Source organism: Mauremys mutica, chromosome 3 (assembly GCF_020497125.1).
Source record: "Mauremys mutica isolate MM-2020 ecotype Southern chromosome 3, ASM2049712v1, whole genome shotgun sequence".
In the NCBI taxonomy this organism is placed as follows: domain Eukaryota; kingdom Metazoa; phylum Chordata; order Testudines; family Geoemydidae; genus Mauremys; species Mauremys mutica.
In genome coordinates this window covers 1941224-1963000 of record NC_059074.1, presented here as the reverse complement: position 1 = coordinate 1963000, position 21777 = coordinate 1941224, and the positions used below count along the sequence as shown (strand labels likewise).

Sequence of the window (21777 nt, the reverse complement as noted above, 5' to 3'; positions counted from 1 at the left end):
TTTTAGAAGTATGAGCAACAAAGGTGATGTGGTGGTGGGAGTCTGCTAGAGACCACCAAACCAAGGGGATGAGGCTTTCTTCCGGCAACTAGCAGAAGTTACTAGATCGCAGGCCCTGGTTCTCATGGGAGACTTTAATCACCCTAATATCTGCTGGGAGAGCAATACAGTGGTGCACAGACAATCCAGGAAGTTTTTGGACAGTGTAGGGGACAATTTCCTGGTCCAAGTGCTGGAGGAACCAACTGGGGCAGAGCTCTTCTTGACCTGCTGCTCACAAACAGAGAAGAGTTAGTAGGGGAAGCAAAAGTGGATGGGAACCTGGGAGGCAGTGACCATGAGATGGTCGAGTTCAGGATCCTGACACAAGGAAGAAAGGAGAGCAGCAGAATACAGACCCTGGACTTCAGAAAAGCAGACTTTGACTCCCTCAGGGAGCTGATGGGCAGGATCCCTTGGGAAAATAACATGAGGGGGAAAGGAGTCCAGGAGAGCTGGCTGTATTTTAAAGAATCCTTATTGAGGTTGCAGGAAAAAAACATCCCGATGTGTAGGAAGAATAGTAAATATGGCAGGCGACCAGCTTGGCTTAACAGTGAAATCCTTTCTGATCTTAAACACAAAAAAGATTACAAGAAGTGGAAGATTGGACAAATGACCAGGGAGGAGTATAAAAATATTGCTCAGGCATGCAGGAGTGAAATCAGGAAGGCCAAATCACACTTGGAGTTATAGAATCATAGATAATTAGGGTTGGAAGGGACCTCAAGAGATCATCTAGTCCAACCCCCTGCTCAAAGCAGGACCAGTTCCCAAATGGGAACTCACAACCCTGAGTTTTGCATGCTCAAACCACTGAGCTACCCCCCCAACTTCTAAGGGAGCACCTGGAGTTGCAGCTAGCAAGAGATGTTAAGAGTAACAAGAAGGGTTTTTTCAGGTATGTTAGCAACAAGAAGAAAGTCAAGGAAAGTGTGGGCCCCTTACTGAATGAGGGAGGCAACCTAGTGACAGAGGATGTGGAAAAAGCTAATATACTCAAATGATTTTTTTGCCTCTGTCTTCACAAACAAGGTCAGCTCCCAGACTGCTGCACTGGGCAGCACAGTATGGGGAGAAGGTGACCAGCTCTCTGTGGAGAGAGAAGTGGTTCGGGACTATTTAGAAAAACTGGACGAGCACAAGTCCATGGGGCCGAATGCGCTGCATCCAAGGGGGCTAAAGGAGTTGGCGGATGTGATTGCAGAGCCATTGCCATTATCTTTGAAAACTCATGGCGAACGGAGGAGGTCCCAGATGACTGGAAAAAGGCTACTGTAGTGCCCATCTTTAAAAAAGGGAAGGAGGAGGATCCGGGGAACTACAGGCCAGTCAGCCTCACCTCAGTCCCTGGAAAAATCATGGAGCAGGTCCTCAAGGAATCAAATCTGAAGCACTTAGAGGAGAGGAAAGTGATCAGGAACAGTCAGCATGGATTCACCAAGGGCAAGTCATGCCTGACTAACCTAATTGCCTTCTATGAGGAGATAACTGGGTCTGTGGTTGAAGAGAAAGCAGTGGATGTGTTATTCCTTGACTTTAGCAAAGCTTTTGATACGGTCTCCCACAGTATTCTTGCTAGCAAGTTAAAGACGTATGGGCTGGATGATTGGACTATAAGGTGGTGTGACAGACCCAAACCAGTGAGGTACAGGAGTCTTGTAGAGGGCAAATATACTGGTCACTGGGTGAGTAGTTTTCTGTTCCCTGAGTGACCAGAGCAGGGGCTGCACTAGAGTAATCAGGAACTTGCTAGAACCAATTAAGGCAGACAGGCTGATTAAAACACCTGCAGCCAATCAAGGCAGGCTAATCAGGGCACCTGGGTTTAAAAAGAAGCTCACTGTCAGAGGAGAGGAAGTGTGTGAGAGGAGCTGGAAGCAAGAGGCACAAGGAGCTGAGAGTGAGAGGGTGTGCTGCTGGAGGACTAAGGAATACAAGCGTTATCAGACACCAGGAGGAAGGTCCTGTGGTGAAGATAAAGAAGGTGTTTGGAGGAGGCCATGGGGAAGTAGCCCAGGGAGTTGTAGCTGTCATGCAGCTGTTACAGGAGGCACTATAGACAGCCGCAATCCACAGGGCCCTGGGCTGGAACCCGGAGTAGAGGGTGGGCCTGGGTTTCCCCCAAACCTCCCAACTCCTGATCAGACACAGGAGGAGTTGACCCAGACTGTGGGGAAGATCATTGAGGTGAGCAAATCTGCCAATAAGCGCAGGACCCACCAATGTAGAGGAGGAACTTTGTCACAGTGGATAGAAAGCTGGCTAGATCGTCGGGCTCAATGGGTAGTGATCAACGGCTCCAAGTCTAGCTGGCAGCCGGTATCAAGCGGAGTGCCCAAAGGGTCGGTCCTGGGGCCGGTTTTGTTCAATATCTTCATTAATGATCTGGAGGATGGCGTGGACTGCACTCTCAGCAAGTTTGCAGATGACACTAAACTTGGAGGAGTGGTAGATACGCTGGAGGGTAGGGATAGGATACAGAGGGACCTAGACAGATTAGAGGACTGGGCCAAAAGAAACCTGATGAGTTTCAACAAGGACAAGTGCAGAGTCCTGCACTTAGGACGGAAGAAGCCCATTCACTGTTACAGACTAGGGACCAAATGGCTAAGAAGCAGTTCTGCAGAAAAGGACCTAGGGGTTACAGTGAATGAGAAGCTGGATATGAGTCAACAGTGTGCCCTTGTTGCCAAGAAGGCTAACAGCATTTTGGGCTGTATAAGTAGGGGAATTGCCAGCAGATCGAGGGCGGTGATCATTCCCCTCTATTCGACATTGGTGAGGCCTCGTCTGGAGTAGTGTGTCCAGTTTTGGGCCCCACACTACAAGAAGGATGTGGAAAAATTGGAAAGTCCAGCGGAGGGCAACAAAAATGATTAGGGGGCTGGAGCACATGACTTATGAGGAGAGGCTGAGGGAACTGGCATTGTTTAGTCTGCAGAAGAGAAGAATGAGGGGGGATTTGATAGCTGCTTTCAACTACCTGAAAGGGGGTTCCAAAGAGGATGGATCTAGACTGTTCTCAGTGGTAGAAGATGACAGAACAAGGAGTAATGGTCTCAAATTGCAGTCGGGGAGGTTTAGGTCGGATATTAGAAAAAACACTTTCACTCAGACAGTGGGGAAGCACTGGAATGGATTACCTAGGGAGGTGGTGGAATCTCCTTCCTTAGAGGTTTTTAAGGTCAGGGTTGACAAAGCCTTGGCTGGGATGATTTAGTTGGGCATTGGTCCTGCTTTGAGAAGGGGGTTGGACTAGATGTCGTCCTGAGGTCCCTTCTAACCCTGATATTTTATGATTCTATGATCTCCACTTCTCCCCAGATGTGTGCTGGGTGCTAGCCCTGTGAGTTAGTGGGATGACTGTGCAAAAGGATCGTACATTGTGAGCAGGGCCTAGAGATTTTTAGGCCTGAGAAGCTGAGGGAGGAGATGGCTGCTCCCAGGTATCAGGGAGATTAAATGCAGTTGAGAAAGCCTGTGCCGGGGAGCAGCTCAGGGTGGACATTAATGGCCAGGGGAGATAAGAGCAATAAATCATCCCCCGGAGTCCTCAGATTGGGAAACCCCTGAGCAGCAGGAACTGAAAAGGCCAATGCCCTCTCTGCTGCTGCCCTGGTCGTCCAGGGCCAACGAAGCTGGTCATAGGAGAGGAGCCATAGGGCAGCACTGGGCTTTTCCACCACAAACTGGGCAGTTGAGGGGGAGCTGGAGGACAGTGCTATGGCAGCCTCTCCCCACAAGCCGGGCAGAGGATGGGATTCCCATCTCGCCTGTTAGCAGGGCGGGTGCTCTACTCCTTCCTCTGACCCTGGTCTGATCACAGACACCAGCCTGGCTGAGACCGGACCCTGACCCGATACCCTGTGTGTAGCCCCCCCCCCATTGATCTAGTGACCCCTGGTGGCCAGGTGGGACAGTGCCCTGTGTGTATCCCCCAGCTTCCCCTCTCACACACACAGGGGGGGAGGAGGGGGGCAGTGATCCCTGGCATCCACACATTTAGAGAGAGAGAGAGTGTGTGTATGCACAGTGACCCCTAGTGGCTAAGTGAGGCAGTGCCCTCTGGTTATTCCCTCCCACACACACTGAGGCAGCGACTCCTGCTGGCTAGCTGGGGCACTACCCTATGTCTAGCGCCACCAATTAGAGTAGTTACCCATACCCCCCCCTTGGTGGTCAGGTGTGGCAGTGCCCTATTTATATCCCCACCATTGCAGCAGTGACTCCTGCTGCCCAGCTAAGACAACGCATGCTGTGTGACCTCTGGTGACCAGTTTGGACAGTGGCCTGTGAGTAGGAATTAATGGTAAATTCTCAGAATGGAGAGGGGTAACTAGTGGTGTTCCCCAAGGGTCAGTCCTAGGACCAAGCCTATTCAATTTATTCATAAATGATCTGGAGAAAGGGGTAAACAGTGAGGTGGCAAAGTTTGCAGATGATACTAAACTACTCAAGATAGTTAAGACCAAAGCAGATTGTGAAGAACTTCAAAAAGATCTCACAAAACTAAGTGATTGGGCAACAAAATGGCAAATGAAATTTAATGTGGATAAATGTAAAGTAATGCACGTTGGAAAAAATAACCCCAACTATACATACAACATGATGGGGGCAAATTTAGCTACAACGAGTCAGGAAAAAGATCTTGGAGTTATCGTGGATAGTTCTCTGAAGATGTCCACGCAGTGTGCAGAGGCGGTCAAAAAAGCAAACAGGATGTTAGGAATCATTAAAAAGGGGATAGAGAATAAGACTGAGAATATATTATTGCCCTTATATAAATCCATGGTACGCCCACATCTCGAATACTGTGTACAGATGTGGTTTCCTCACCTCAAAAAAGATATTCTAGCACTAGAAAAGGTTCAGAAAAGAGCAACTAAAATGATTAGGGGTTTAGAGAGGGTCCCATATGAGGAAAGATTAAAGAGGCTAGGACTCTTCAGTTTGGAAAAGAGAAGACTAAGGGGGGACATGATAGAGGTATATAAAATCATGAGTGATGTTGAGAAAGTGGATAAGCAAAAGTTATTTACTTATTCCCATAATACAAGAACTAGGGGTCACCAAATGAAATTAATAGGCAGCAGGTTTAAAACAAATAAAAGGAAGTTCTTCTTCACGCAGCGCACAGTCAACTTGTGGAACTCCTTACCTGAGGAGGTTGTGAAGGCTAGGACTATAACAATGTTTAAAAGGGGACTGGATAAATTCATGGTGGCTAAGTCCATAAATGGCTATTAGCCAGGATGGGTAAGAATGGTGTCCGTAGCCTTTGTTCGTCAGAGGATGGAGATGGATGGCAGGAGAGAGATCACTTGATCATTGCCTGTTAGGTTCACTCCCTCAGGGGCACCTGGCATTGGCCACTGTCGGTAGACAGATACTGGGCTAGATGGACCTTTGGTCTGACCCGGTACGGCCTTTCTTATGTTCTTATGTTATGTTCTGTGTGAACCCACTATCCATCACCACCATTGTGGCAGTGCCATAATGTACCTTACAAATGGGATCAGGGTCTCTTGGTGGCCACGTGGGGCAATGCCCTTCGTGTAGCTCCCTATTGGAGTAGTGACCTGCTGGTGGCCAGGCGAGGGCGTGCCCTGCATGTATCCTCCCCCATTACTGCAGCGACTCCTGGTGGTCAGGTTGGGTAGTGGCCTGTGTGTCTCCCTTTTGGGGCAGTGACCTCTGGTGGCCTGGTGCTAAGATACAGCCACCTCTGGGTTAGGCACTAGGGATGAGCCCAGGCAATTCCCAGCAGGACTGGGATGTCTGGTCTTCTGGGCAGAGGATTCCACCCTGTATTTAGCTGTGAGGCTCCAGGTACCTTTCCCAGACGTCAAGAGGAGCGCTGTGTAAGCTGGAAGATGTACTGCCAGCTGCTTGACACCCCTGCACAGTCAGTTTCCGCCCCCTGCGCAGACTCTGCCCACCCCACTCCCTGAACAACAGCGTTTAATGCCAAGTCAGGACAGAGTGAGGGCAGCAGCTTCAGCAGATGCCACTGAGCACGCGCCGTCGGTTGACGCGCGCATGCTCAGTCCCAGCCAAGCCGCTGACGCAAGGCACGGTGCAGGCTGAGTCAGCGAAGCTGAACCTGCCTACGGGTTCGGAGCAGCGAGGCGTTCCCGCGGCCGCGGCATAGACACCGATCACAGGCGGACCTAGGTACAGAGACGGGTGGGGGGAGGATTTCTACGAGACGGGTGGATGGGGAAAGGGATGACAGTTTGATGGGGTGGGGGGGTCAGATTGACCCCAAGGCTGGCCCAGAGAAGACGGAAGCGCCCCCGGGGCAGGCTGGGAGGTGTAGTCCCTGATGCTCATCTGACGGGAAGTGACGTTGGCCCCAGCGCAGGAAGCGGAAGTGGTCCATCTGCCCTGGCCCCTTGCCGGGGCACGCTGGGAGACGTAGTTCTCTCTCTCGGCCTTCTATTGGCGGAGGGGTAGCATGCGCATCAGTGCGCCGGGCCCGCTCCCTGATTGGCGGCCGCTCGTCTCCCCGTCTGGTGGCGGGGTAGGGGAGGTGGTATATGCCGGAGGTGTGGGGGACCCTGAGCTTGGCTCCAGGCAAGGAGCCTACAAGGGCCTAACGTTGTCCACGGCCTCCTCTGTAGTGAGTGGCCCTGTCCCTCTAGCGATCCCACAATAACTGACAATCCTCTCCAGTTTCTGCGTGGGCTCATGGCCTGCACAATGGAGAGAAAATCCTGGCGGGCGTTTTGCCCCTTTTCGCTCCATCTAGTAATGCTGTGACAGTCACTCAGGTTTCACCTCTTTCTTACCAGCTAGGGACCCTACTGCTAGAAACCCCCCCCCCCCAACCCTCACATTGTCCCACTTCCCTCTCTCGCTTGTGAAAACTCATCCGAAATGCTCCACGTTTCCACCTTTCTCTCTGTAATGACCAAACAGCAAATGCAACCGTGTCAGATTTTCCCCTTTTCCCCTGTGTAATTATCAAATGTCTGTTTAAAAAGTGTTGTATTCCCATGTTGAGTTGCAGCAACTTCTCCATTTCTAGAGGGAATTTGTTGCCTTGAGCCATTCTCTATCCTGGTGGTTGCATGGGGCTAAATAATCAACTTTCCCCTCTTGTTTGAGACTCATTTCCCTCTATCTCCATTAAAATGTTGGCTGATGAAAGTGACTTGCCCCATATTTAATACACATCAAAGCCAGAGGCCTCCCCATGTTTGGGAGAATGGTGTCTCCCAGCTGCTGACAGGACAGTTGGCTGAATCCTTTTCTTTTCCACAGAGGGCACAGGATGAGGGGTTCACTCTGTGATGGGCTCCTTGCTGCCTCAGGCAGTCCCCAGGTTAGCTGAGAATCTCCGTGCTACTGTGTTAACCCCTCACCACAGTCACCAGTAGTACAGTATCTCCAAAAACCCCCCACCCATGTTGAATGGTCTCCATGAGGGGTTCTTCCTGTAGTACTGCTCGGGGTGGGTCTATGGTAGCCATTATTTTCCAGTCACAGGACCTGGAAATGTCTTAAAATTTTTGGCTCCTTCATGGTGTCCATTCTCCTGTTAAAGAAGCATCATCCAGGGCTACCGACACCTTTGTGAATGGCTGGCAAGGGCTCCTGATAAATGGATAGAAAGTTATCAAATGTTGATATGAAACCACCACAGATTTTGCTTCCCTCCCGCCTTTCAAAAGTGCAGCAACAGCAGGTTTTGGAGGGAAAACTGTTGCTGTGAATCCCTCTCAGAATATGGGGAGTGAGGGAGAATGGAAGGAGTTTTTAACCCCCTTCTGCAATGATCTGTTTAAAAGGATTCTGGCCTCATCCCTCTTAAACCATGTTTCTGGTCTCGCTGAGATGAGTGTTAATCCAGACTCATTTTAAGGAAGAACAAGGAGTGACTCCAAATTAACATGGGGGTGAATAAGATCTGTCCCTGTGGGGAGGGGTTTCAGTTGTTGCTAAAGGGAGGAAAGATACTCAGTTTCTCTCTGTCTCTTTCTCTGCTCAGGATATTAGGGTGGAGCTTCCTGGGTCAAATGCTGCTGCCTCCATTGTGATCTCGGAGCCTAGGCTGAGCAGCTCCTGTTCCCTGGTGGGATCAGGGCTGGGGAGTGACTGTGAGTAAAGCTTCCTCTGTGCTCAGCCAAGGTGAGGACTTTCTCCAGCTGCAATTAGTCTCATAGGTAGGGCCTACCAAATTCATGGTCCAAGGATTTTAAAAATCGTAAACTGAAATTTCACGGTGTTGTAATTGTAGGGGTCCTGACCAAAAAAGAAGTGGGGGGGGGTCACAAGGTTATTGTAGGGAGGTTGCAGTACTGCTACCCTTATTTCTGCATTGCTGCTGATGGTGGCGCTGCCTTCAGAGCTGGGCAGCTAGATAGCAGCAGCTACTGGCCGAGAGCCTAGCTGTGTAGGCAGAGCCACTGCCAGCAGCAGCGCAGAAGTAAGGATGGCATGGTATGGTATTGCCACTCATACTTCTGCGCTGCTGCTGGCAGGGCACTGCCTTCAGAGCTGGGTGCCTGGCCAACATCTGTTACTTTTCAGACAGAAGTAAGGGTGGCAATACTACAACCCCTGTAAAATAACCTTGCAACCCCCACTGCAACTCTCTTTTTGGTCAGGACCCCCAATTTGAGAAACACTGGTCTTCTCCCGTGAAATCTGTATGGTATAGGGTAAAAGCACACAAGACCAGATTTCACGGGGGGAGACCAGATCTGTGATCACGGGGGGTCTGTGACACGTTTATCATGTCTGTCAATTTGGTAGGGCCCTACCCATAGGTCAACCGTTAGGCTCTGCCCACATCAACATCTGAGCCAGGGACTCCAGGTGATTGATAGAGACCTCAGGGAATGTGCTGGGGGTGGGCATGAAAGTGACTCTGCACAAACAGAGGAGGGTCTGAATTACTTGCCCCAAAGTTGCAGACTTAACTGAAAGCACCTTACAGAAGTGTTCTTGTCTTTAACACTCAGATGCCCAACTCCCAATGGGATCTGTAACCCAAATAAATCCATTTTACCTTGTATAAAGCTTATACAGAGTAAACTCATAAATTGTTCGCCCTCTATAACACTGATAGATATGCACAGCTGTTTGCCACCCCCTCCCAGGTATTAATACATACTCTGGGTTAACTAATAAGTAAAAAGTGATTTTATTAAATACAGAAAGTAGGATTTAAGTGGTTTCAAGTAGTAACAGACAGAACAAAGTGAATTGCCAAGTAAAATAAAATAAAACATGCCAATCTGTCTAAAACAGTAAGAAACTGAATACAGATAAGAGCCTCACCAGTTCCAGAATGCTTTCTTTTACAGACTAATCTCCTTTTAGTCTGGGTCTGGCAATCACTCACACCCCTTGCAGTCACTGTCCTTTGTTCCAATTTCTTTCTGGTATCTTTGGGGATGGAGAGGCTTTCTCTTTAGCCAGCTGAAGATAAAATGGAGGGGTCTCCCCGGGCATAAATAGACTTTCTTTTGTGGGTGGAGACCCCCTACTCTCTCCTATGCAAAGTCCAGCTACAAAATGAAGTTTTGGAGTCACCTGGGCAAGTCACATGTCCATGCATGACTGAGTTCCTTACCAGCCAAGCCACATTCCTGGGAAAGTCTTGATGGGGCACTTACTGATAATAGTCTTTTCCCAGGAAGCTGACCAACTGCTTCACTTCAGCCTACTTAGACTTTGGCTACACTTGCCTACGTGTAGTCAAAGTGCCAGCGCTGGGAGAGAGCTCTCCCAGCGCTGTCCGTACTCCACCTCCCTGTGGGGAATAACGTACAGCGCTGGGAGCTCCCAGCGCTGGGGTTTTGACCACACTGGCGCTTTGCAGCACCGCAATTTGCAGCGCTGGAGAGGGTGTGTTTTCACACCCTGCTGCAGCGCTGCAAATTTGCAAGTGTAGCCAAGGCCTTAGAATCAAACAAGTATGCAGCCAATATTCATAACTTTGAATACAAAAATGATACATTCGTACAAATAGGATTAATAGATTCAGTAGATTATGACCTTTACAGAGATATGTTACCTGATATATGTAGCATAAAACACATTCTAGTTATGTTTATATAAAATACATTCATAAGCATATTTCCATAAAGCCTTATGGGTGGTGTTGTCAGATGCTACCAACGTGGTGCTCTGCTCTGTTCAATGTTGATATCAATCGGCTGCGTGCGTGTGTTCCCTCTGTGTGCTGTCCCAGCTCTGCGCAGATAGCTGACACAGCAGATCCCGAGAGAACCCCCAATGACCACAGAGTCTAATAAGGTACGAAGGCACTTTGGCCAGGTTTATTGTCAAACGAAGCACAATGATAGTTCCCTCTAGATTTTACTCTACAGGACATACTACGAGTATGTGCCCCCTGGCAATGGACTCAGCTTAGTCAGTGGCGGGACTTTCCACTGCCCCCTAGGTTGGACAAAGACACTGCCCCAGGGATGCATTCTTATACACAGGTACAAACAAGTTACACATCACTCCTGACATATTGAGGTGCAGCCCTTCTACGTAGCAAGGTACAACCCCTCTATGCAGTAAGGTGCTGCCTCTCACCTTGTACAAGTTGGTTCGAACAAAACAACTCTATCCATCATATTACCCTTTTGGCCCTGTCATTGGGATGGGTCGGCTTGTTCCTTGTTATCTGTGTGGAATGTACAAGTATGCAAATGTTCTGTTATCTGGTATCCAGTACCTTTTAGGTATGTCTCTTTTTGCAGCACCAGCCCTTTCCTTGCCAGATTCTGTGAGCAGGGCCTGCCTCTGGTTCACAGCTTAACTTTGCTTTATGTTAGCAAAGTCTTGACCATTACTTTAGTTCAGGCCTTAGGCCTCATACCGGGCCTCTGATACCAAGGTTTATATCTCGGTGCCACCTGTAGTAAGAGGAGGCCCTATCACACACTCATTTTGTTCTGCTCTTCTCTCCCATTTGGTTCCCAAAGTTTGTTACTGGGACAGTTTCAAAATGACTCAATGATTTAGTCCTGGTGGGAAGGGCTGGGTCAGTGCTATAATAAAGTGACCAAACATTTCCCCAGCATAGGATTGTGGAAATGTAGGGCTGGAATGGATCTTGAGAGGTCCTCTAGTCCAGCCCCCAGCACTGAGATGTTTGTCCAACCTGTTCTTAAAAACCACCAATGATGGAGATTCCACTACCTCTCTTGCTAATTTAGTCCAGTGCTTAATTAGTTTTTTTCACAATTGAATCACATAATTGACTTAGCTTCAATTTGTGATTCACTATAACCCCTGATCATTTTCAGTAGTACTAGCCCCTAGCCAGTTATTCCCCAATTTTTAGTTGTGCATTTGACTTTCCTTCCCTAAGCCTAGTACTTTTCACTTGTCTTTATTGATTTTAATCTTTTCATTCAGCCCACTTCTGCAGTTTGTAAATGTTATATTGAATGTAGAGGATGTAGAAAAAGCTAATGTACTCAATGATTTTTTTTTTTTTGCCCCTGTCTTCACAAACAAGGTCAGCTCCCAGACTGCTGCACTGGGCAGCACAGTATGGGGAGAAGGTGACCGGAGCCCTCTGTGGAGAAAGAAGTGGTTCGGGACTATTTAGGAAAACTGGACGAGCACAAGTCCATGGGGCTGGATGCGCTGCATCCGAGGGTGCTAAAGGAGTTGGCGGATGTGACTGCAGAGCCGTTGGCCATTATCTTTGAAAACTCATGGCGAACGGGGGAGGTCCCGGATGACTGGAAAAAGGCTACTGTAGTGCCCATCTTTAAAAAAGGGAAGGAGGAGGATCCGGGGAACTACAGGCCAGTCAGCCTCACCTCAGTCCCTGGAAAAATCATGGAGCAGGTCCTCAAGGAATCAATTCTGAAGCACTTAGAGGAGAGGAAAGTGATCAGGAACAGTCAGCATGGATTCACCAAGGGCAAGTCATGCCTGACTAACCTAATTGCCTTCTATGAGGAAATAACTGGGTCTGTGGATGAGGGGAAAGCAGTGGATGTGTTATTCCTTGACTTTAGCAAAGCTTTTGATACGGTCTCCCACAGTATTCTTGCCAGCAAGTTAAAGAAGTATGGGCTGGATGATTGGACTATAAGATGGATAGAAAGCTGGCTAGATTGTCGGGCTCAGCGGGTAGTGATCAATGGCTCCATGTCTAGTTGGCAGCCGGTTTCAAGTGGAGTGCCCCAAGGGTCGGTCCTGGGGCCGGTTTTGTTCAATATCTTCATTAATGATCTGGAGGATGGTGTGAACTGCACTCTCAGCAAGTTTGCAGATGACACTAAACTGAGAGGAGTGGTAGATACGCTGGAGGGTAGGGATAGGATACAGAGAGACCTAGACAAATTAGAGGACTAGGCCAAAAGAAACCTGATGAGGTTTAACAAGGACAAGTGCAGAGTCCTTCACTTCGGATCGAAGAATCCCATTCACTGTTACAGACTAGGGACCGAGTGGCTAGGCAGAAGTTCTGCAGAAAAGGACCTAGGGGTTAAAGTGGACGAGAAGCTGGATATGAGTCAACAGTGTGCCCTTGTTGCCAAGAAGGCTAGCAGCATTTTGGGCTGTATAAGTAGGGGCATTGCAAGCAGATCGAGGGATGTGATCATTCCCCTCTATTCGACATTGGTAAGGCCTCATCTGGAGTACTGTGTCCAGTTTTGGGCCCCACACTACAAGAAAGATGTGGAAAAATTGGGAAGAGTCCAGCGGAGGGCAACAAAAATGATTAGGGGGCTGGAGCACATGACTTATGAGGAGAGGCTGAGGGAACTGGGATTGTTTAGTCTGCAGAAGAGAAGAATGAGGGGGGATTTGATAGCTGCTTTCAACTACCTGAAAGGGGGTTCCAAAGAGGATGGATCTAGACTGTTTTCAGTGGTAGCAGATGACAGAACAAGGAGTAATGGTCTCAAGTTGCAGTGGGGGAGGTTTAAGTTGGATATTAGGAAAAACTTTTTCACTCAGACAGTGGTGAAGCACTGGAATGGGTTCCCTAGGGAGGTGGTGGAATCTCCTTCCTTGGAGGTTTTTTAAGGTCAGGGTTGACAAAGCCCTGGCTGGGATGATTTAGTTGGGAATTGGTCCTGCTTTGAGGAGGGGGTTGGATTAGATGACCTCCTGAGGTCCCTTCCAACCCTGATATTCTATGAATTCTAATCCTGTCCTCCAACATGCTTGCAATCCCTCACAGCTTGTGTTATCTGCTTATTTAGAAGGCATGATCTCCAGTCTGTTATCCAAGTAATAACTGAAAATATTGAACAGTGTCAGATCCAGAACTGGCCCCTGTAGACCGCCTTATATACATCCTCCCAGTTGGACAGTGTTATGGAAATGTCGGGTTCGCCTAGCTGAGAGCCAATGACAGCGAGACCGGGATAAGGAAAGGTTGCTTTATTCTGCAGAAGAAAGAGTTTTGTACCTTGCTACAAAGACTCTACTCCATACAAAAACCAAGAATCTTTTATACACACTCACACACAGGCTTCGGTTGTGTTAGCATTTGATTGGTGGTTAGCAAACCCTGCACTTCTGCAATCTGCTCGACAAAAACCGGCTTAGGACCAGTTTCAATTGCCTCAAGACCGATAAGGGAAGACAGTTCAAAAGTTCAGGCTACTGTGTCTGTGAGGGGTCCAATTTCCCCTAATGGTTGCCAGCTATTATAAGGCTACTAGCTGTTCGGGGGTCGCTGCTGACTGTCGCAACAGTGAACCATTAATGATTACTGTTTGAGTACAGCTGTTCAACAAAATTTTCACCCATTTTATAGTACTTTCATGTACACCACATTTCCCTAGTTCGCTATGAGAATAACATGGAGGCCTATCTCAAAAGCCTAACTAAAATCAAGATATGTCCTGTCTACAATGTCCCCCAGATCCATAAGCCCAGTACCCCCTGAAAGCAGAAAATTAGCTTTACTTGACATGATTTGTTTTTGAAAATCCATGCTGGCTATAACTTATCATCTTACTATCCTCTGAGTCTAGGTGCTTAGAAATTAATTGTTTAATAATTTGTTCATTCCAGATACCTACATGAGGCTTGACTTGTCTTTATTCCCTAGGCTTCTTTGTTCCCCTTTTTAAAGATAGGTACTATGTCTGCCCTTTTCCAGTCTTCTGTAACCTCACTATCTTTCAGGAGTTCTCAAAGATAATTGTGAATGGTTCTGAGTTTGCTTCAGCTAATACCTTGAGTACCCTAAGATGAATTTCATCAGGTCTCACTGACTTTAATACATCTAATTTATCTAAATATTTTTTAACTTGTTCTTTCCCTATTATGGTTTGTTTCTTCCTCCTCTTGGATAATATTAATTAAGACCCTACCTGAATTGCAGGATTATCTTCAAATAATTGCAGCTGTGTTGCGGAGAAGACTTGAAAAATTGTGGAAAAGAAATAATGGATCTATATTAATTGCAGTAATTTGGAAAAGCCACAGTGGACCTATTTGTTTAAGAAAAATCTGCTGGAACAATATAAACACTTTGCCCCCCAGATCCCTTTCTGCAGTACTCTGTCCTAGGCAGTCATTTCCCATTTTGCATGTGTGCAACTGATTGTTCCTTCCTAAGTGGAGGACTTTCCATTTGTCCTTATTGAATTTCATCCTATTTACTTCAGACCATTTCTCCAGTTTGTCTAGATCATTTTGAATTTTAATCCATTGTCCTTATTTTCCTGCTCTAACGCTTTCCTTCTCTTAGAATCATGAAATCATCATTTCATGAACACTTTCATCCATATTGCTTTCCACCTTCAGTTTCCTAACTAACTCCTGCCTGTTAGTCAGAATCAACCCTAAAATGCCTGTCCCTCTGGTTACTACTTCCATCTTCTGAAGCAAACAGGTGTCCCCAACACATTTCAAAAATTTATTGGACACTTTGTGTTTGGTTGAATTCCTTTTCTAACAGGTGCCTGGGTAGTTAAAGTCCCCCCCCCCATTACTAATTGTGTTTTGAATTGTGTCTTTAATTGAATTGTGTTATTACTAATTGTGTTATTTGCGTGACAGAGTCTAGAACATCAGTCTGTGGGGAAAGAGCCGGGGGGAATTGTGATGTGATGTTACTGTTCTGACATGTCCCCAATTGCCCTGACAGGCTGCAGTGTAACATCCTATCCTTTTGGAGGACAGGGAAGGGAAATGGCTGCCGTGGAGCCAGTGCAGGTAGGGATTATCAGGTAGTTGCTGGTGGGTTCCTGTTGGTGGGAAAAGGGCAGTAAATACATAGGAGGTGGGCACTTCTGGAGGAGGTGGTGGTCTGGAGGGAGAAGGGGGCAGGAAATACAGAGTGTGGAGAAGGGGAGTGGGACAGGTTGTGACAAACCTGCTGGGATTTGTTTACTGTAGGGTCTGGATCCTAGCAACAGACCCAGGGGGGTTGTGGAAGTTCCCTAACTTGTGGAACAGGAAACAGCCCCCCTGGACTGGGCTGGGGAAACTCCAAGTGCTGGAGCCTGAACCTACTAACTAGAGGATGCTATAAGATACGAAGGGGCACCCACCAGGGAAGCCCCTCTCATCTGGCTGCTGGCAATGGGGAGGGTGTTGAGATTGCCACCCGGGAGTTGTCTCTGGGCCCTGCTGGGGGCTCGATCTCCTGAAACAGCCTCTGGCTAGTAGGTGAGTGATGAATGTGAAGACCCCTGCCATCTCTGTCTGCTAGAACGGATGAGGGGTGCTCTCTCTCTTTCCTCTCACCTTGATGCTTCCTGGCCGCTCTGATGCGGTGAGGGTGGGACTCTGCTGTCTGCCTGCCTCCATTGCTTCCATGTGATTGGCTCTCCTCTCCTGTGAACAATGGGGTTGTCACTGGGCAGCAGGTACTGAGTGTGGGGCTCTTCTTTCAGGAGCCGGTGACCTTCGAGGAGGTGGCTGTGTATTTCACCAAGGAAGAGTGGGCTCTGCTGGACCCTGCTCAGAGAGCCCTCTACAGAGACATCATGCAGGAGAATTATGAGAATGTGACCTTGTTGGGTAAGAATTCCTGTCCCCTCGGTGTGACGAACTGGGAATGTTCTTAATGTTTTCTCTGAGTACTGTGTTGGTGCCTCAGTGTCCCCTAGCCAGTTCTTAATTATCTAGGTGGTGGAATAAGGGTGTGAGATTGCTCCAGAGCAAAGGGCCAGTGCACCTAAATGCCTGACACTGTCTCCTAGCAACTGATGGCCTGGGCCCCTCCTCTGCAAAGGTGCCAACTGAAGGTATTGGAGACAAAGGGATCAGGTGACCTCCTGGCCTGGGAAAGGAACTAAGCAGAGGAAGAGGGGTTGGAGTCTGGAGCTGGCTGGGGACGAGGAGTGAAGTCCAGACGTGGGGGTCTGGCTCACTGCCCCCCAGAATGGACCCAGACGAGGGGTCCCGTTCGCTGTACCTACAAGCTCTGTTTTAGACCGTGTTCCTGTCTTCTAATAAACCTCTGTTTTACTGGCTGGCTGAGAGTCACATCTGACTGCAAAGTTGGGGTGCAGGACCCTGTGGCTTCCCCAGGACCCCGCTGGGGCGGACTCGCTGTGGGAAGTGCACGGAGGGGCAGAGGATGCTGAATGCTCCAAGGAGAGACCCAGGAGGTGAAGACATGTGAGCTTCTTGCCCTGAAAACAGTCTGCTCCAAGGGAGGGGAGGCTCCCCAAAGTCCTGACTGGCTTTGTGGGGAGCAGTTCCAGAGCATCGCCCAGGGACTCCGTGACACTCAATTATTAGAAGGAGAAATGAAGCGTTAAGGCTCACAACACCCCACAATTCAGTCTCAACTCTGCCCTGTTTCAGCAACACCACATCAGGCCAGTGACACATAGACTAGCACTCTACTCTCCTCCCTACAGAACGCTTTGGGAACAGAAGCTACCTATCCCTGGCCTGCACTCAAACACTGAGCCTACTGCACACAGTCCATCTCTGACTTTCATAATGTCACCACCCCTTTACCTTTGCAGTGAGGATTCCTTCTGAGGCACTGCCTTCACTTACCCCTCACTGAGGCCTGGAGACCATGAGCATCTATGTCACCAAACAGCTGACAACCCTCGTGGCAAGAACACACCCTTGTGCACCTTTATTGACACTACCTACAACACTCAGCACTGAAATGAGCTACTATCCAAGGCAAAAGGACTGAGACTAGGAGACAGAGAGAGGGAGAGATGAAATTGCGAAGGCTTTGGAAAAGCCAGGCAGATTTACTCTGCCAAAATGAATGTTACCAAAATGTCACCAAACAGCTGACAACCCTCGTGGCAAGAACACACCCTTGTGCACCTTTATTGACACTACCTACAACACTCAGCACTGAAATGAGCTACTATCCAAGGCAAAAGGACTGAGACTAGGAGACAGAGAGAGGGAGAGATGAAATCGAGAAGGCTTTGGAAAAGCCAGGCAGATTTACTCTGCCAAAATGAATGTAGAGTTCAGTTTTGCTTTCCCAGAGTGACCAAGGGATCTGTAAACCCTGTGTTCCAGTTGCCTAAGCAGTGCGGTCTTGTTCTGAAAAAGCTCTATTGTGTTGCTGCAAATACCTACTGGCTGCAGCACCCCAAAAGAGACAGTGTTTATGAGGAGTCTGAAATCATTGGGATTCACTGAAGTGCCATCATGACACAAAGGGGTGTTACCTCCAGAACGGCCTGTCTCAAGAGTGGTGGAGCCTGGGGATCACGCTTGCAAAAAGCAAAGCCTAGGAAGTAGCACAATATGGGTTTGTCTACATTGCCTTTGGGAGAGATCATCCCAGCCTGGGTCCCCAGACTTGTGCTGGAAGGCTATATATAATTGTATAGATGTTTCACATTGGGCTGGAGCTTGGTCTCGCAAGCCGGGGTGGGCTTGGGAGCCTGAGCTCAGGCCTGAGTTGCAATATCTACACAGCTTTTGTTAATGTGCTAGCACGAGCATCAGTGGCTGAAAGGCTTGCTCCCCTAACCCTAAGCCAGGAGAGCCTGTATAAAGGCTAGAGTCATCTAAGACCCTATAAAACCATTTCACATTCCTAAGTAAGTACTAAGTATTATTAGACCAGGGGTCTCAAACATGCGGCCCGCGGGCCACATGCGGCCCTCGGAGCTCTTCCCTGCGGCCCGCGGAGCTCCCCCAGTTACTTCCTGTCGCCGCCAAACTCCCCTCACCCCCGCCCCCCTCCCCGAGTTATTTTCTGTGCCTAAGCTCCCCGCGCGCTGCTCCCCAATGTTTGGGGCCGGGTCTCTCCCCTGGCCCCACCTGCCGCCCCCACGCGCCTCCCCCCAGTGTCTCCCAGCCCCCACTTGCTGCCCCCTCACCACCCGGGAGCCTGCCCGGGAGCTCACGCTGACTCCACTCCTCCGCTATGCCGGCTTCCGGCATCACCTGCTGCCGCAGGGTCCTAGCGCCCCCCTGCACTAGGGCCAGGGCAGGCTGCCCTTCCCCTGCCCTTCTGCCCTAGTCCTGAGACTCTCCAATGCCCCGAAGCCTCTCCAATGCCTCAAACCCCTCACCCCCACAGCCCTCACCCCTGCACCCCCTCCTATCCCCAAACTCCGTCCCAAAGCCTGCACCCCCACCCCCTGCCGCAGCCTGGAGCCTGCACCGAGCACAGAGCCTGCACTCCAGACCCCCTCCCCCACCCAAACTCCAGCCCAGGGCCTGTACTCCAGACCCCCTCCCCCACCCAAACTCCCTCCCAGAGCCTTAGGCAGTAAATCTAAGTGCGTGTTTTGTCCTTTGAGTGAGGTGCATTACTGAGTGTATATATTTATTAAAACTGCTTGGAAATGACTTCGTCAAAAAAAAGAACACTCATGGAAGAAAAGAGAGTTTTCCAAGACAAATGGGAGAATTTATATTTTTTCACAGAGGTAAAAGATAAAATTCAATGCCTTATTTGTCAGCAAACGATTGCTGTTCCCAAGGAGTATAACGTGCGTCGGCACTATGACACGATGCACCGTGAAAAATATGATGCATTCACCGGAAAAATCCGAGAGGAAAAAGTTCAGTAACTTAAAGCAGCATTTGCCAAGCAAAGAAATTTATTTTCAGGGATTAACAAGTCTAGCGAAGATTCAGTAAGAGCAAGTTTTGTGATAAGCGAAATGATAGCTAAATCATCGCGACCTTTTACAGAAGGCTTATTCATAAAAGAATGTCTTATGAAGGCCAGTGAAATTTTATGTCCTGATAGGAAGAAAGTTTTTGAAGGCATAAGCTTGTCTGCAAATACAGTTGCCTGCAGGATCACGGATTTAGCTGATAATGTGCAAAAACAATTGATTCAAATGGCAAAAGACTTTGAAGTATTTTCAATTGCTCTTGATGAGAGTACAGATGTATCAGATACCGCACAGTGTGCAGTGTTCATTAGAGGTGTGGACTGCAATTTGAATATAACTGAAGAATTGCTAGACTTAATGTCACTGAAGGGTACCACAACGGGACATGACATATTTCAAGGATTGGAAGAGTGCATTGAAAAAGCTGCGCTGCCATGGAACAAACTCGTATCTTTGGCTACGGACAGTGTGCCAGCAATGTGCTCTGAAAACATTGGTGTGGTTGGATTATTGAAGACCAAACTGAACAGCCTCAATATACCAGGAATTAGCTTCACCAGTATACATTGTATTTTGCACCAAGAAGCCCTGTGTAGTAAAAGTCTACAAATGAAAGAAGTTATGGATGTAGTTGTTAAAACTGTTAATTTTATACGTGCACGAGGGCTGAATCACAGACAGTTCACTTCTTTTCTAGCAAGTATGGACAGTGAATATGGGGAACTTCTGTATCTGTATCACACTCAAGTTAGATGGCTGAGTCGTGGAAATGTTTTGAAGCGTTTTTTTGCACTTAAAGAGGAGATTGATTCCTTCATGAAAATGAAAAACAAGGAGGTTCCACAGCTTGCTGATTCCACTTTTATCTGCAACCTTGCTTTTCTAACAGATGTAACTGATCACCTGAATGCACTGAACTTGAAACTTCAGGATAGAAAACAGGTGATAACACAGATGTATGACAGTATTAAGTCATTCAAAGTCAAGCTTACTTTATGGGGGAAACAGCTGACTGCTGGCAATTTGGTCCATTTCTCAACTCTGAATTCCTTAGGAAAAGTTGAACCCAAATCCTTGAAAGAATATGCAGAGATCATTTCTAACTTACACAAACAGTTTGATGTGCGGTTTAAAGATTTCAAGGCACTTGAACCACATTTTCAACTTTTTTCCACACCATTTGCTGTTGAAATTGACAATGTTGCAGAGGAAATGCAGATGGAGTTAGTGGAGCTTCAGTGTGACATGATTTTGAAGCAGAAGTATACAGATGTTGGAATTCCAGAATTCTACAGGTTTCTTTCACAAGAAAGATTTCCCATGTTATTCTCTGCTTCTGCAAGGATAATGGCAATGTTTGGAAGTACATATATATGTGAACAGTTTTTCTCTTCCATGAAGATTAACAAATCTGTGTTAAGGTCAAGGCTCACTGATGAACATTTGCAAGCAACACTGAGATTGGTTTCGTCTCAGGATATCAAACCTAATATTGATGCTCTGGTTGATGCAAAACGCTGCCAGCTAAGTGGCCAAAAATGAAATGACTGTCAAAATTAGCACTGACGTTTCACATTACAGTTAAAGAAGTTAATAAATTGACTTTTAATAGCATACTATATTTTAATACTATACTACTATATTACTCTTCATTTTTTTTTCTGCCTACCTCCAGGCGCTTCCCGCCGCCAAGCCGCCAAACAGCTGTTGGTGGCGCTTAGCACTTTCCAGGAGGGAGGGGGGAGGAGCGGGGAGCCGTGCGCTTAGGGGAGGAGGTGGAGAAGAGACAGGGCAGGGGCGAGGCCTCATGGAAGGGGTGGATTGGGGGTGGGGCCAGCGGCAGCAAGGGGGCGTGTCAGTGATGCGGCCCTCGGGCCAATGCACTAGTCCTCATGCGGCCCTCGGGGTCATTTGAGTTTGAGACCCCTGATCTAGACCACCTCCTACTGGTGTTTTTCCAACCTGTTCTTAAAAACCTCCAGTGATGGAGATTCCACAACCATCCTAGGTAATTTGTTCCAGTGCTTAACTACCCTGACAGTTTGAAAGTTTTTACTAATGTCTAACCTAAATCTCCCTTGCTGCAATTCAAGCTCATTATTTCTTGTGCTTTCCTCAGTGGATAAAGAGAACAATTTAGCACCCTCCTCTTTCTAATATCTCCATCTTTCCTCGGTAGTCATGTTTTCTAGACTTTTAATCATTTTTGATTTGCTTTCCTCTGGACATTCTCCAATATGTCCACATCTTTCCCAAAGTTTGGTGCCCAGAACAGGATGCAATATTCCAGTTGAGGCTTTATCAGTGCTGAGTAGAGTGAAAGAATGACTTCTTGCATCTTGCTTACAGCACTCCTGCTTATACATGCCAGAATGATGTTTGCGTTTTTTGCAACAGTATTAAATTGTTGAGTCCTATTTAGTTTATGATCCACTCCAACCCCCAGATCCTTTTTCAGCAGTACTCCTCCTTAGGCAGTCTTTTCCCATTTTGTATTTGTGAAACTGATTATTCCTTCCTATGTGTAGTACTTTGCATTTGTCCTTATTGCATTTCATGCTATTTATTTCAGACTGTTTTTCAAGTTTGCCAGGATCATTTTGAATTCTAATGCTGTCCTTCAAAGCGCTTACAGCCCCTCCCATCTTGGTGTTGTCTGCAAACTTTATAAGTGTATTCCCTATGCCGGGATGGGCAAACTTTTTGGCCAGAG

The 21777-nt window shown here is 47.8% G+C and overlaps 1 long non-coding RNA gene across 1 annotated transcript; it reads left to right on the top strand.

Annotated features, from left to right (window-relative positions):
• Window positions 1-6098: 6098 nt before the first annotated feature.
• Window positions 6099-15939, top strand: LOC123366007. Its single transcript, XR_006577879.1, has 4 exons — window positions 6099-6216; window positions 8036-8175; window positions 15140-15207; window positions 15891-15939. It is a non-coding gene; the product is annotated as an uncharacterized LOC123366007 (long non-coding RNA).
• The last annotated feature ends 5838 nt before the right edge of the window (window positions 15940-21777 follow it).